The sequence below is a fragment of the Rhinatrema bivittatum genome, chromosome 2, assembly GCF_901001135.1.
Source record: "Rhinatrema bivittatum chromosome 2, aRhiBiv1.1, whole genome shotgun sequence".
NCBI classification, from domain to species: domain Eukaryota; kingdom Metazoa; phylum Chordata; class Amphibia; order Gymnophiona; family Rhinatrematidae; genus Rhinatrema; species Rhinatrema bivittatum.
Genome location: NC_042616.1, coordinates 295,993,814 through 296,005,481, shown reverse-complemented (window position 1 = coordinate 296,005,481; position 11,668 = coordinate 295,993,814).

Genomic DNA, 11,668 nt, shown 5'->3' with positions numbered 1-11,668 from the left:
ACTTGGTGCGCTGCCCCAGGAGGGATCTGAACTTGGTGCGCTGCCCCAGGAGGGATCTGAACTTGGTGCGCTGCCCCAGGAGGGATCTGAACTTGGTGCGCTGCCCCAGGAGGGATCTGAACTTGGTGCGCTGCCCCAGGAGGGGTCTGAACTTGGTGCGCTGCCCCAGGAGGGATCTGAACTTGGTGCGCTGCCCCAGGAGGGGTCTGAACTTGGTGCGCTGCCCCAGGAGGGATCTGAACTTGGTGCGCTGCCCCAGGAGGGATCTGAACTTGGTGCGCTGCCCCAGGAGGGGTCTGAACTTGGTGCGCTGCCCCAGGAGGGATCTGAACTTGGTGCGCTGCCCCAGGAGGGGTCTGAACTTGGTGCGCTGCCCCAGGAGGGATCTGAACTTGGTGCGCTGCCCCAGGAGGGGTCTGAACTTGGTGCGCTGCCCCAGGAGGGATCTGAACTTGGTGCGCTGCCCCAGGAGGGATCTGAACTTGGTGCGCTGCCCCAGGAGGGGTCTGAACTTGGTGCGCCGCCCCAGGAGGGGTCTGAACTTGGTGCGCCGCCCCAGGAGGGATCTGAACTTGATGCGCCGCCCCAGGAGGGATCTGAACTTGGTGCGCCGCCCCAGGAGGGATCTGAACTTGGTGCGCCGCCCCAGGAGGGGTCTGAACTTGGTGCGCCGCCCCAGGAGGGGTCTGAACTTGGTGCGCCGCCCCAGGAGGGGTCTGAACTTGGTGCGCCGCCCCAGGAGGGATCTGAACTTGGTGCGCTGCCCCAGGAGGGGTCTGAACTTGGTGCGCTGCCCCAGGAGGGATCTGAACTTGGTGCGCTGCCCCAGGAGGGATCTGAACTTGGTGCGCCGCCCCAGGAGGGGTCTGAACTTGGTGCGCCGCCCCAGGAGGGATCTGAACTTGGTGCGCCGCCCCAGGAGGGGTCTGAACTTGGTGCGCCGCCCCAGGAGGGATCTGAACTTGGTGCGCCGCCCCAGGAGGGATCTGAACTTGGTGCGCCGCCCCAGAAGGGATCTGAACTTGGTGCGCTGCCCCAGGAGGGGTCTGAACTTGGTGCGCTGCCCCAGGAGGGGTCTGAACTTGGTGCGCTGCCCCAGGAGGGGTCTGAACTTGGTGCGCCGCCCCAGGAGGGGTCTGAACTTGGTGCGCCGCCCCAGGAGGGATCTGAACTTGGTGCGCCGCCCCAGGAGGGGTCTGAACTTGGTGCGCTGCCCCAGGAGGGGTCTGAACTTGGTGCGCCGCCCCAGGAGGGGTCTGAACTTGGTGCGCCGCCCCAGGAGGGATCTGAACTTGGTGCGCCGCCCCAGGAGGGATCTGAACTTGGTGCGCTGCCCCAGGAGGAGTCTGAACTTGGTGCGCTGCCCCAGGAGGGATCTGAACTTGATGCGCTGCCCCAGGAGGGGTCTGAACTTGATGCGCCGCCCCAGGAGGGATCTGAACTTGGTGCGCCGCCCCAGGAGGGGTCTGAACTTGGTGCGCCGCCCCAGGAGGGGTCTGAACTTGGTGCGCTGCCCCAGGAGGGATCTGAACTTGGTGCGCTGCCCCAGGAGGGATCTGAACTTGGTGCGCTGCCCCAGGAGGGATCTGAACTTGGTGCGCTGCCCCAGGAGGAGTCTGAACTTGGTGCGCTGCCCCAGGAGGGATCTGAACTTGGTGCGCTGCCCCAGGAGGGATCTGAACTTGGTGCGCCGCCCCAGGAGGGATCTGAACTTGGTGCGCCGCCCCAGGAGGGATCTGAACTTGGTGCGCTGCCCCAGGAGGGATCTGAACTTGGTGCGCTGCCCCAGGAGGGATCTGAACTTGGTGCGCTGCCCCAGGAGGGGTCTGAACTTGGTGCGCCGCCCCAGGAGGGGTCTGAACTTGGTGCGCCGCCCCAGGAGGGATCTGAACTTGGTGCGCCGCCCCAGGAGGGGTCTGAACTTGGTGCGCTGCCCCAGGAGGGATCTGAACTTGGTGCGCTGCCCCAGGAGGGATCTGAACTTGGTGCGCCGCCCCAGGAGGGATCTGAACTTGGTGCGCCGCCCCAGGAGGGATCTGAACTTGGTGCGCCGCCCCAGGAGGGATCTGAACTTGGTGCGCCGCCCCAGGAGGGATCTGAACTTGGTGCGCCGCCCCAGGAGGAGTCTGAACTTGGTGCGCTGCCCCAGGAGGGGTCTGAACTTGGTGCGCTGCCCCAGGAGGGATCTGAACTTGGTGCGCTGCCCCAGGAGGAGTCTGAACTTGGTGCGCTGCCCCAGGAGGGGTCTGAACTTGGTGCGCTGCCCCAGGAGGGGTCTGAACTTGGTGCGCTGCCCCAGGAGGGGTCTGAACTTGGTGCGCTGCCCCAGGAGGGGTCTGAACTTGATGCGCTGCCCCAGGAGGGATCTGAACTTGGTGCGCTGCCCCAGGAGGGATCTGAACTTGGTGCGCTGCCCCAGGAGGGATCTGAACTTGGTGCGCTGCCCCAGGAGGGATCTGAACTTGGTGCGCTGCCCCAGGAGGGATCTGAACTTGGTGCGCCGCCCCAGGAGGGGTCTGAACTTGGTGCGCCGCCCCAGGAGGGATCTGAACTTGGTGCGCCGCCCCAGGAGGGATCTGAACTTGGTGCGCTGCCCCAGGAGGGATCTGAACTTGGTGCGCTGCCCCAGGAGGGATCTGAACTTGGTGCGCCGCCCCAGGAGGGGTCTGAACTTGGTGCGCCGCCCCAGGAGGGGTCTGAACTTGGTGCGCTGCCCCAGGAGGGGTCTGAACTTGGTGCGCTGCCCCAGGAGGGATCTGAACTTGGTGCGCTGCCCCAGGAGGGATCTGAACTTGGTGCGCTGCCCCAGGAGGGATCTGAACTTGGTGCGCTGCCCCAGGAGGGATCTGAACTTGGTGCGCTGCCCCAGGAGGGGTCTGAACTTGGTGCGCCGCCCCAGGATGGGTCTGACCCGGCCTCTCAGGGGCCTCATCAGTTCCCGCACAAACTTAAATCAATCTCACCATTCCAAAGCAAGTCTAGACAACTTTACCCTGCAAGAGGCACCCATTTCCAACAGACCTATTTTATGAAAGAAATCTGCCCACACCAGTCCATAGCATCCCCCATCATTCAGTAACCCCTGCAGAGCTGGGATCGAGGAGAAGGAGGAGGCCTTGAAGAGGGGGGTAGTTTATGACTATGGCTGCTATGTAGCCTCCTCACCACCAGAGGCCCCTCATGAGCAAGCTCCCCTGGCTGGCCCAGTCTGTCCTACCTATCTGCTCCATGTCCCAAACTCCCTACTTAACCCCGCTTAGCCCATGCCTCGATGCTTTGTTATCGAGTTTACCTGGGGTCCCTTCTTTAGCCTCCTGTTACATATCTTGTGCGCCTTCAGGCTTCTCACTTTCCTGTCTTGCTCTGTGGCCTTGGGCCTCTGCTTACTCAGTCCTGTAGGCATTCTGCCTTGCCTGCTTCCTTGTTCTCTGTTCCTGAATCCCTTCCTGTTGCTGTCCTACTTCCCCCTGCTTCTTTGCCTCGCTACCTTTGGCCTTTGTGGTTCCTGTTCAGTGTAGTCTTGTCTTGGTTTGTCTAGTCCAGTCATTATCTGTCCTGCTCGCCCTGGTTTTCTCATCCAGCTCACACTTACCTACATTCAGTCTCATGCTTACCTGCACACTATCCTGATTCCACCCATACCTGCACTCAGTTCCTGTATACAGACCACGCTTACCTGCACTCACATCCATGCGTACCCCCATGCTGTTCCAGTGTTTCCTGAAGTTCACCCTTACCCCCACGCACCTTGTTCCAGAGACTCTGCTCAACCAGCACCCAGCACCAGAGACTCCTTTCATCCTGCACCCGGCTCCAGAGACACTAGAGACATTACCAGACACCAGAGACATTACCAGATATTTTGCTGTTGCTCCCATTCTCCTGTCCTGAGTCACCCCTGCAGGTAGTATTCACCACACCTGGCTATCACCCAACCGTAACAGTAGTAGGCCAAAGTCCCTCATGAGAGGCTTCTATGAAAACTAAAAAGTTATGGGTTAGGTGGCGATGTCCTTTTGTGAATTGCAAATTGGTTAAAAGACAGCAAAAAGAGAGTAGGATTAAATGGTCTTTTTTCATGGTAGAAAAAATGTAAACAGTGGAGTGCCTCAGGGATCTGTGCTAGACCAGTGCTTATTAATATATTTATAAATGGTCTGGAAAAGGGCATGAAGAGTGAGGTGCTTAAATTTGTGGATGACATTAAATTATGCACAGTAGTTAAATCTCAAGCGAATTGCGATAAATTGCAGGAAGACCTGTGAGACTGGAAGATTGGGCATCCAAATGGTAGATGAAATTTAATGTGGACAAGTGCAGAGAGATGCATATAGGGAAAAATAACCCTTAGTATGGTTACATGATGTTAGGTTCCACATTAGGAGTTTCCACCCAGGAAAGAGATCTAGGCGTTATAGTGGATAACACATTGAAATTGTCTGCTCAGTGTGCTGTGGCAGTCATAAACGCAAACATAATGTTAGGAATTATTAGGAAGGGAGTGGCAAATAAAAGATATAGTTGCAGTAGAGAAAGTTCAGAGAAGGACAACCAAAATGATTAAGGGAAAGGCTAAAGTGGTTAGGACTGTTCAGCTTAGAGAAGAGATGGCTGGGGGGGGGGGGGTGTTCTACAAAATAATGAAAGGACTTGAACAGGTAAATGTGAATTTGTTATTTACTCTTTCGGATAATACAAGGACTAGGGGGCACTCATAAAGTTAGCAAGTAGCTCATTTAAAACAAATCACTTAATGCATAATTAAGCTCTGGAATTCATTACCAGAGGACGTGGTTAAGACAGTTAGTGTAGCTGGGTTTAAAAAAACATTTGGATAAGTTCCTAGAGCAGAAGTCCATAAACTGCTATTAATCAATAAGGATTAGTAGCTTGGGATCTATTCATTTAATGTTTGGGTACTTGTCAGGTACCTGTGACTTAGTTGGCCACTGTTGCACACAAGATACTGGACTTGATGGACCCTTGACCTGACCTAGTATCGCATATTTTATGTTCTTATGTTCTTACCTGGAACCAGAACCTGTCCCCGCTGAGTTAGAGACCTTGGATATGTTTCAGGGACATGCCATTAACTTTAGCAATGAGTTGTATTACTTGGTAGACTTCAAAGACTTTCACACTATTGAACTGTCCGTGGACCAGGACATCGTGCAGATTGTAGATTATGATTATGATGCTTGTGATGTGGGCATTTTACAGACAGATTATGTTTTGACATATGTCCTTCCTACTTTTGGTGTTCTTTTACTTATACAGTACATTATTTGGTTTTTCATGAACCAGAAGTTTACGGCCATGATTTCTTGTGAGCAGAACTATTTTACTTTCACTCCACTGCATTTGCAAGACCTAGTAAAATGCCAAGTTTCTGATTTGTGATATTGCCTGATACCATAAGTGATCTTGATTTTGAATTACTTAAAAGAATATGAGCTCACATAACACATTTATTTTAATTTTAACATAATGATATTAAGAGAAATATATTTACTCACATTTATAATTTCTGAATGATTAGTTAATCACATGACTTTTTAAAAACAGTCTAACCAGTTAGTCAGCCAGAGTGACTCATTGCTCTCTTGAATAACAAATGTTGGTACTTAATCAAACCAAATCACACTACCTTAACACCTTTCCAAGGTGAGTAACTGAACTGAACTTTTCAACCTTTTCACTTAGGTATACAGTGCTCCTAGCTTATTTCTAGCTTCTGGTAACTTTTTTGTTTTTCTGTTTCTAATATACAAACACTCTAACTTCTGCTTACTAGCTGCCTTACAGACTATTAAAAATAAACACACTAACTACTGCTTATTAGCTGCCTTACTGATTGACTATTTAAAAATACAAACAGTCTAACTTCTGTTTATTCGCTGCCTTACTGACTATTAAAAGCACAAACACACTAAATCATATTCCCAAATAGTTAACTTCATCCCAATACTTTAAAAAAAGAAAAATTTCCAAGCAAAAACTTACTTATTCCTTTCATCCACCAGCAAGGTGATCCTTTCCTCTCAGTGCTCCCTCTATGCCCATGCCCCACCCCTTTTACTGAAAACATTTTATGCATGTATCAGGAGATATGTGCATGGCCACGAGCCTTTTAAAATCTACGAGGCATGCATGGGTCCAAGTTATGAGTATATCTCCCATTTTTGGCATGTGCAAGCCTTTAAAAATTGACCAGAAAGGTTTTAATTGAGCAATAATTGAATGAGCAAGGTCTTCTATGCCTTCCCATATAGAATCTAACGTACAGCATGTTGGCCTTACCAGAGACAAATGTTCCAAGGCAATGAATGATAAAGACATAGAAGAATCAATCATGGAAGAAAGTTCTTCAGCCCTTATCCTATTTTGGAGAGTAAGGACATCCCCCGACTCACTGGCATTGTTAATCAGGAACAATGCTGACTCTTCTAGTGGGTCCTTCCCCTCTGCCAGGGAGACTGTCGCAGTGGTGTGATCAGCAGGAGATGCTCCCAGAGTCAGGGTCCTTTCATGGGCTTCAGCAGGATTAGCAGGGCAAGGGTTCTGTCAATCAGGGAAAATTATGTTACTGAGTTAGGGGAGGAAGCGAACGGTTCTCCTTCATGCGCCCCTCCCAGCAACTGCACCTCTGATGTTGCGATCCCCTTCACAAATTGGGCGTCCAGCAGGCCTGTAAGTGAAAGCTCCAGGGTGGCCGCAGAGATTGCCTTCTCCCTAACCCATCACTTCTGACCAGTATTAGATTGAATAACTGTTACCTGCCATGCCACCAGACCTTCGGCACCGCCTACCGCCGCTCCAGGGACCTCCGGCAGGAAATCTCCACCGGTATCTCCAGCAGGCTGCTTCCAGCCCTGTTTCCACTGCATAGCAGGGACGCCATCCAAAGCACGGTCCGCGCCCGGCCTCCTAGGTGCGCACACGCACTGCCTCCCCCATCTTAAAGGGCAGTGGCGGGAAATGCCACACCCTCATTGATGATGTGACAGCCTGGAGGCATATTTAACCCCGGCTCTGGAAAGCGATAGTTGCTTCTGCAACAGCTCTCGCTCTGCCCTAGAGCCACTGGTTGCCTTGTTGTTCCTGACCCTGACTCATCTGCCTCATCTGTTCCTGATCCTTTCGGTTGGTTCTTCTGGCTTTAGCTCGGTTTGTCCCTGGATTCTGCTTCTTCTGCCGCCTGCCCTGACCATCTACTCTGCAACAGTTAACACCATTGCTACACATGCAAGAGACCTAGGGGTAGTAATAGACAAACACCTGAACCTAAAAGCATTTATAAACAATACAACCAGGAACTGCTTCTACAAGCTGCAGGTAATCAAGAGAATGAAACCACTACTACACTTTCATGACTTCAGAACAGTCTTGCAATCAGTAATTTTCTCCAAGATGGACTACTGCAATTCAATATTGCTAGGTCTCCCAGCCTCATACATAAAACCACTTCAGATGCTACAGAACGCGGCAGCCAGAATTCTGACAAATTCCAGAAGAAGAGACCACATCTCGCCAATTCTATCTAATCTTCACTGGCTGCCAATACACTACAGAATCCTACACAAGTCCATCACCATCATCCACAAATCCATCCACTCACAGGCCCCTCTCAACCTCCAAATCCCCCTCAGAATGCACTCATCATCCAGACCTATCAGAGACGCCTACAAAGGCTCCCTGACCGTTCCCCCAACTAAATCTACACTCCATAAGGCACTCAGAGACCGGGCCTTTTCTACAGCGGGCCCCTCTCTTTGGAATACCTTACCACCGGACCTTAGACTTGAACCCTGCTTACCAACATTCAAAAAAAAACTTAAGACTTGGCTATTCAGGCAAGCCTTTCCGAAGTCAAATATCCATTGAGAGACCTCACTGCACAATGTTAATATCCATAAAGAGACATCACTGCACAATGTAAATAAGTTACCTCTGTAAATTTTTACGCTACTATCCTTATTTCCTTCCTCTCCCAGTTCTACAACCTTGTTTTATTGTAACTTTTGCTTCCGTTGCACTTGTTAAAAGAACAGTTTTTGCACCCCCTGTTATATGTAAACCGGCATGATATGATCTTATCATGAATGCCGGTATAGAAAAACCTTAAATAAATAAATAAATAAATAAATAAATACTCACTTGTTGACTCTTCTGTTAGCTGCCTGCCTTGACCTCTGGCCCATTCCAGGATTCTCCTGCCTGCTACCAGTCCTGAACTCTGGAATGCCTGACGTTGCCTCTGCCTCTTGCCTTCAGGATCATCTTTGTCTGAGACCATGCCTAAGTCCTGCTGGCCCCGGCACCCAAGGGCTCAACCTGAGGGGAACAAGGGCGGGTATAGGTGAAGGTCCAGTTAGGTCACCATCGCCTGTATCTACCTCCTGATGACAAGGACCTATCGGGGCCTATCCTTATAGGTGCCACCATCCTCTTCTCACCAAGGGTCCACCGCTCTGCGTAACAATTTGCAGAGGCCATGAACCCGGCGGATCTCTCCAGACTTCAAGCCATCCCTGGCCTAGCACAGAAGCTCCAGTAACAGCAGCAATGCCTCGAGATGGTCGCAGCTACCATTGACCTGCGCTTGCCTGGACGCCTTGACCACCTCTACGAGCCAGTCCTAGTCTATGCCACCTAGTCCCAGGGCAGTGGCGGCCCCTTGCACGGTTACCAGTTCCACCTCGATATGCAGGTGACAACAAACCATGCAGGGGATTTTTGAATGAATGCCAGATGCATTTTTCCCTGCAGCCGGTCTCAGTTCCCCACTGGTACCGTGAAGACTACCTTCATTATTTCCCTCCTGGACGGGAAGGCCTTGGAGTGGGCTTCACTCCTCTGGGAACAGGGAGACCTACTGCTTCAAGATATCCAATTGTTTTTTGTTAGGACTCCCAGCTGCGGCAACTCGCAACCAGGCCCCCTTACCTGCACTGGCAGGCACTCGGTCCCAGTCCTCTCCTTGACGGCCCGGGGCGGCCAGGCCCCAAACCCCACAGTAGCGGCCTGCCCCTGTGGCACAGGATGCCGCCAACTCGGCCTCAGTGTCTGCCTCCCTAGGCATGTGCGCGCACCTCTCTCCCCCTTTTAAAAGGCTGGAGGCAGGAAACTTTGCCACGGCTCTGGGAGATGACGTCACCGCACCCAGATATTTAAACCCGACTCAGACCTCTGCACTTCACCTCAGCAACAGGTCTTGGTCATCCTTGAGTGCATTGTTGCTTGTTCCTGATCCTGTGTTCCAGTTTGCCTTCCTGGTTCTGCGTTCCAGTTTGCCTTCCTGGTTCTGCGTTTCAGTTTGCCTTCCTGGTCCTGTGTTCCAGCTCCCTCCCTGATCCTGCCTTCCAGCCTCGTCTTCCTGATCCTGTGTTCCTGTCACGGTTCCGTTCCTGCTCTTGGCCTCGGACTGACTTCCTGGTTTTGACTCCTGTCTGGTACCTTGCCTCCGCTTCATCGCTGCCTGTCCTGACCTCCAGCCTGCCTCATCGTCCTGCCTGTTTGCCACCTGCCCTGACCTCTGGCCTGTTCCTGGTATCGTCTGTCCACCGCTTGCCTCGACTCAGCCTGCCTGACGTCGCTTTGCCTTCTTCCTGGACTCCTCGACTCGAACCTAAGTCCTGCCGGCCCTGGCACCCAAGGGCTCAACCTGAGGAGAACGTGGGCTGGTAAAGGTGAAGCTCCAGAAGGGTCTTCTCCACCTGTACTGCCTCCCGACGACGAGGACCACTGAGGTCCTTCCCTTCGTGGTGGTACCAACCTCATCTCGGCTCAAGGGTCCACATACGCAACATTTTTACAAGCCTTTAGGCAAATGTCTGAAGAACCTTGTCGTCCGGCTGCCTTGGGCTCAGAGTTTCGCACGCTGGACTCCGAATTGCTATTTTTCTTGGAGGCCTGTCCCCACAATAAAAGACAAGCTCACTGCCAGAGTCGCTAGATGCCCTGATCAATTTAACGGGCCGGATTGACCGGCGCCTTCAACAGCGAGTCCGGGAGCTTTGGGGTCCTCGCAGGCACATGCCCCTGGCACCCACCTTTTCCCAGACCACTTCTTCCCCTGGCTCAGGAAACTGTCATCACATGACATCCAGACGAACCCATGCAGCTGAGCCGAACTCGCATTTCGGACGAGGAGAAACTTCGCCACCGATGCCTTGGTCTCTGCTTCTTCTGAGGTGAGAGAGGGCACCTGGTGGATCGCTGTCCACAGAAGCCGGGAAATGGACCAGTCTAGGTGCTGAGGGGGATACGCTCCTAGGCTACACTGACACAGCCCCCATACTGACACTCCCAGTATGAATTGGAGAGGAAGGCCACAAATTTTCCACATTGGCCCTGGTGGATTCTGGAGCCAGAGGGAATTTTATTGCCTGGGCCCTAGTAAAAGAACTTCAACTGCCCACCAATGCCCGAGATCGGCTCCTGTATATCTCTTCCATCTATGGGGAACCCTTGCCGGGACATATCGGATATACTACCAATCCTCTACGTCTCCATACAGGTCTTCTGCACGAGTAGCGCATCACCTTTTATGTTTTAGAGAAAACTGTGCACCTGATAGTCCTGGGGTTGCCCTGGTTCCAGTTGCATTAACCCCAGTTTGATTGGGGAACCCTCCAACTCACCAGTTGGGGTCCTCACTGTTTCGAGGGTTGTCTCAGACGGGTCCCACCTGCGTCAATCATTCCCCTAATCACTGCTCCCCTGAGCCTCCCCCCTCAATACCGGGACTTCGAGGATGTTTTTTCCAGAAGCAAAGCGGAAATCCTGCCGTAGCATCGACACATTGACTGCTCTATCAACCTTTTTCCCGGGACCATTCCTTTGCAGGGCAGGGTGTACCCCCTTTCCCCTCCAGAATCTGTGGCGATGCCGCAATATATCCAGGGGAACCTTCCCAAAGGGTTTATTCAACCTTCCACCTCACAGGCAGGGGAGGGGTTTTTCTTCATGGCCAAGAAGGATGGGACCTTACGCCCCTGTACAGATTATCGGGGCTTGAACACCATCACAAAGAAAGACAGGTACCCCCTGCCATTCATCTCAGAGCTGTTGGATCGCCTCAGGAGTGCCCAGATCTTCTCTAAGCTGGACCTGTGCAGAGCCTACAATCTCATCTGCATCCAACCAGGAGACGAATGGAAGACGGCCTTCAACACCCGGGATGGCCATTACAAGTACCTTGTAATGCCGTTTGGTCTCTGCAATGCTTCTGCAGTGTTCCAGCACATGATGAATGAGATCTTTTGTGACCTCCTCTATGTCTCAGTGATAGTCTACTTCGATGATATCCTTATATTTTCTCCCAACCTCCAGACCCATTGCCAAAATGTGTGGGTAGTCCTGCAATGACTCTGTGAGCACCAACTATATGTGAAACTGGAGAAATGCTCCTTCGAACAGGAAAACCTACTAGAGATGTGAATCGTGTGATCGATCGTCTTAACGATCGATTTTGGCTGGGGGGGGGAGGGAATCGGATCGTCGTGGTTTTGTTTTGTTTTTTTTTAAATCGTATAAATCGTAAATCGGGGGAGGGCGGGAAAACCGGCACACAAAAACAACCCTAAAACCCACCCCGACCCTTTAAAATAAATCCCCCACCCTCCCGAACCCCACCAAAATGTCTTAAATTACCTGGGGTCCAGTG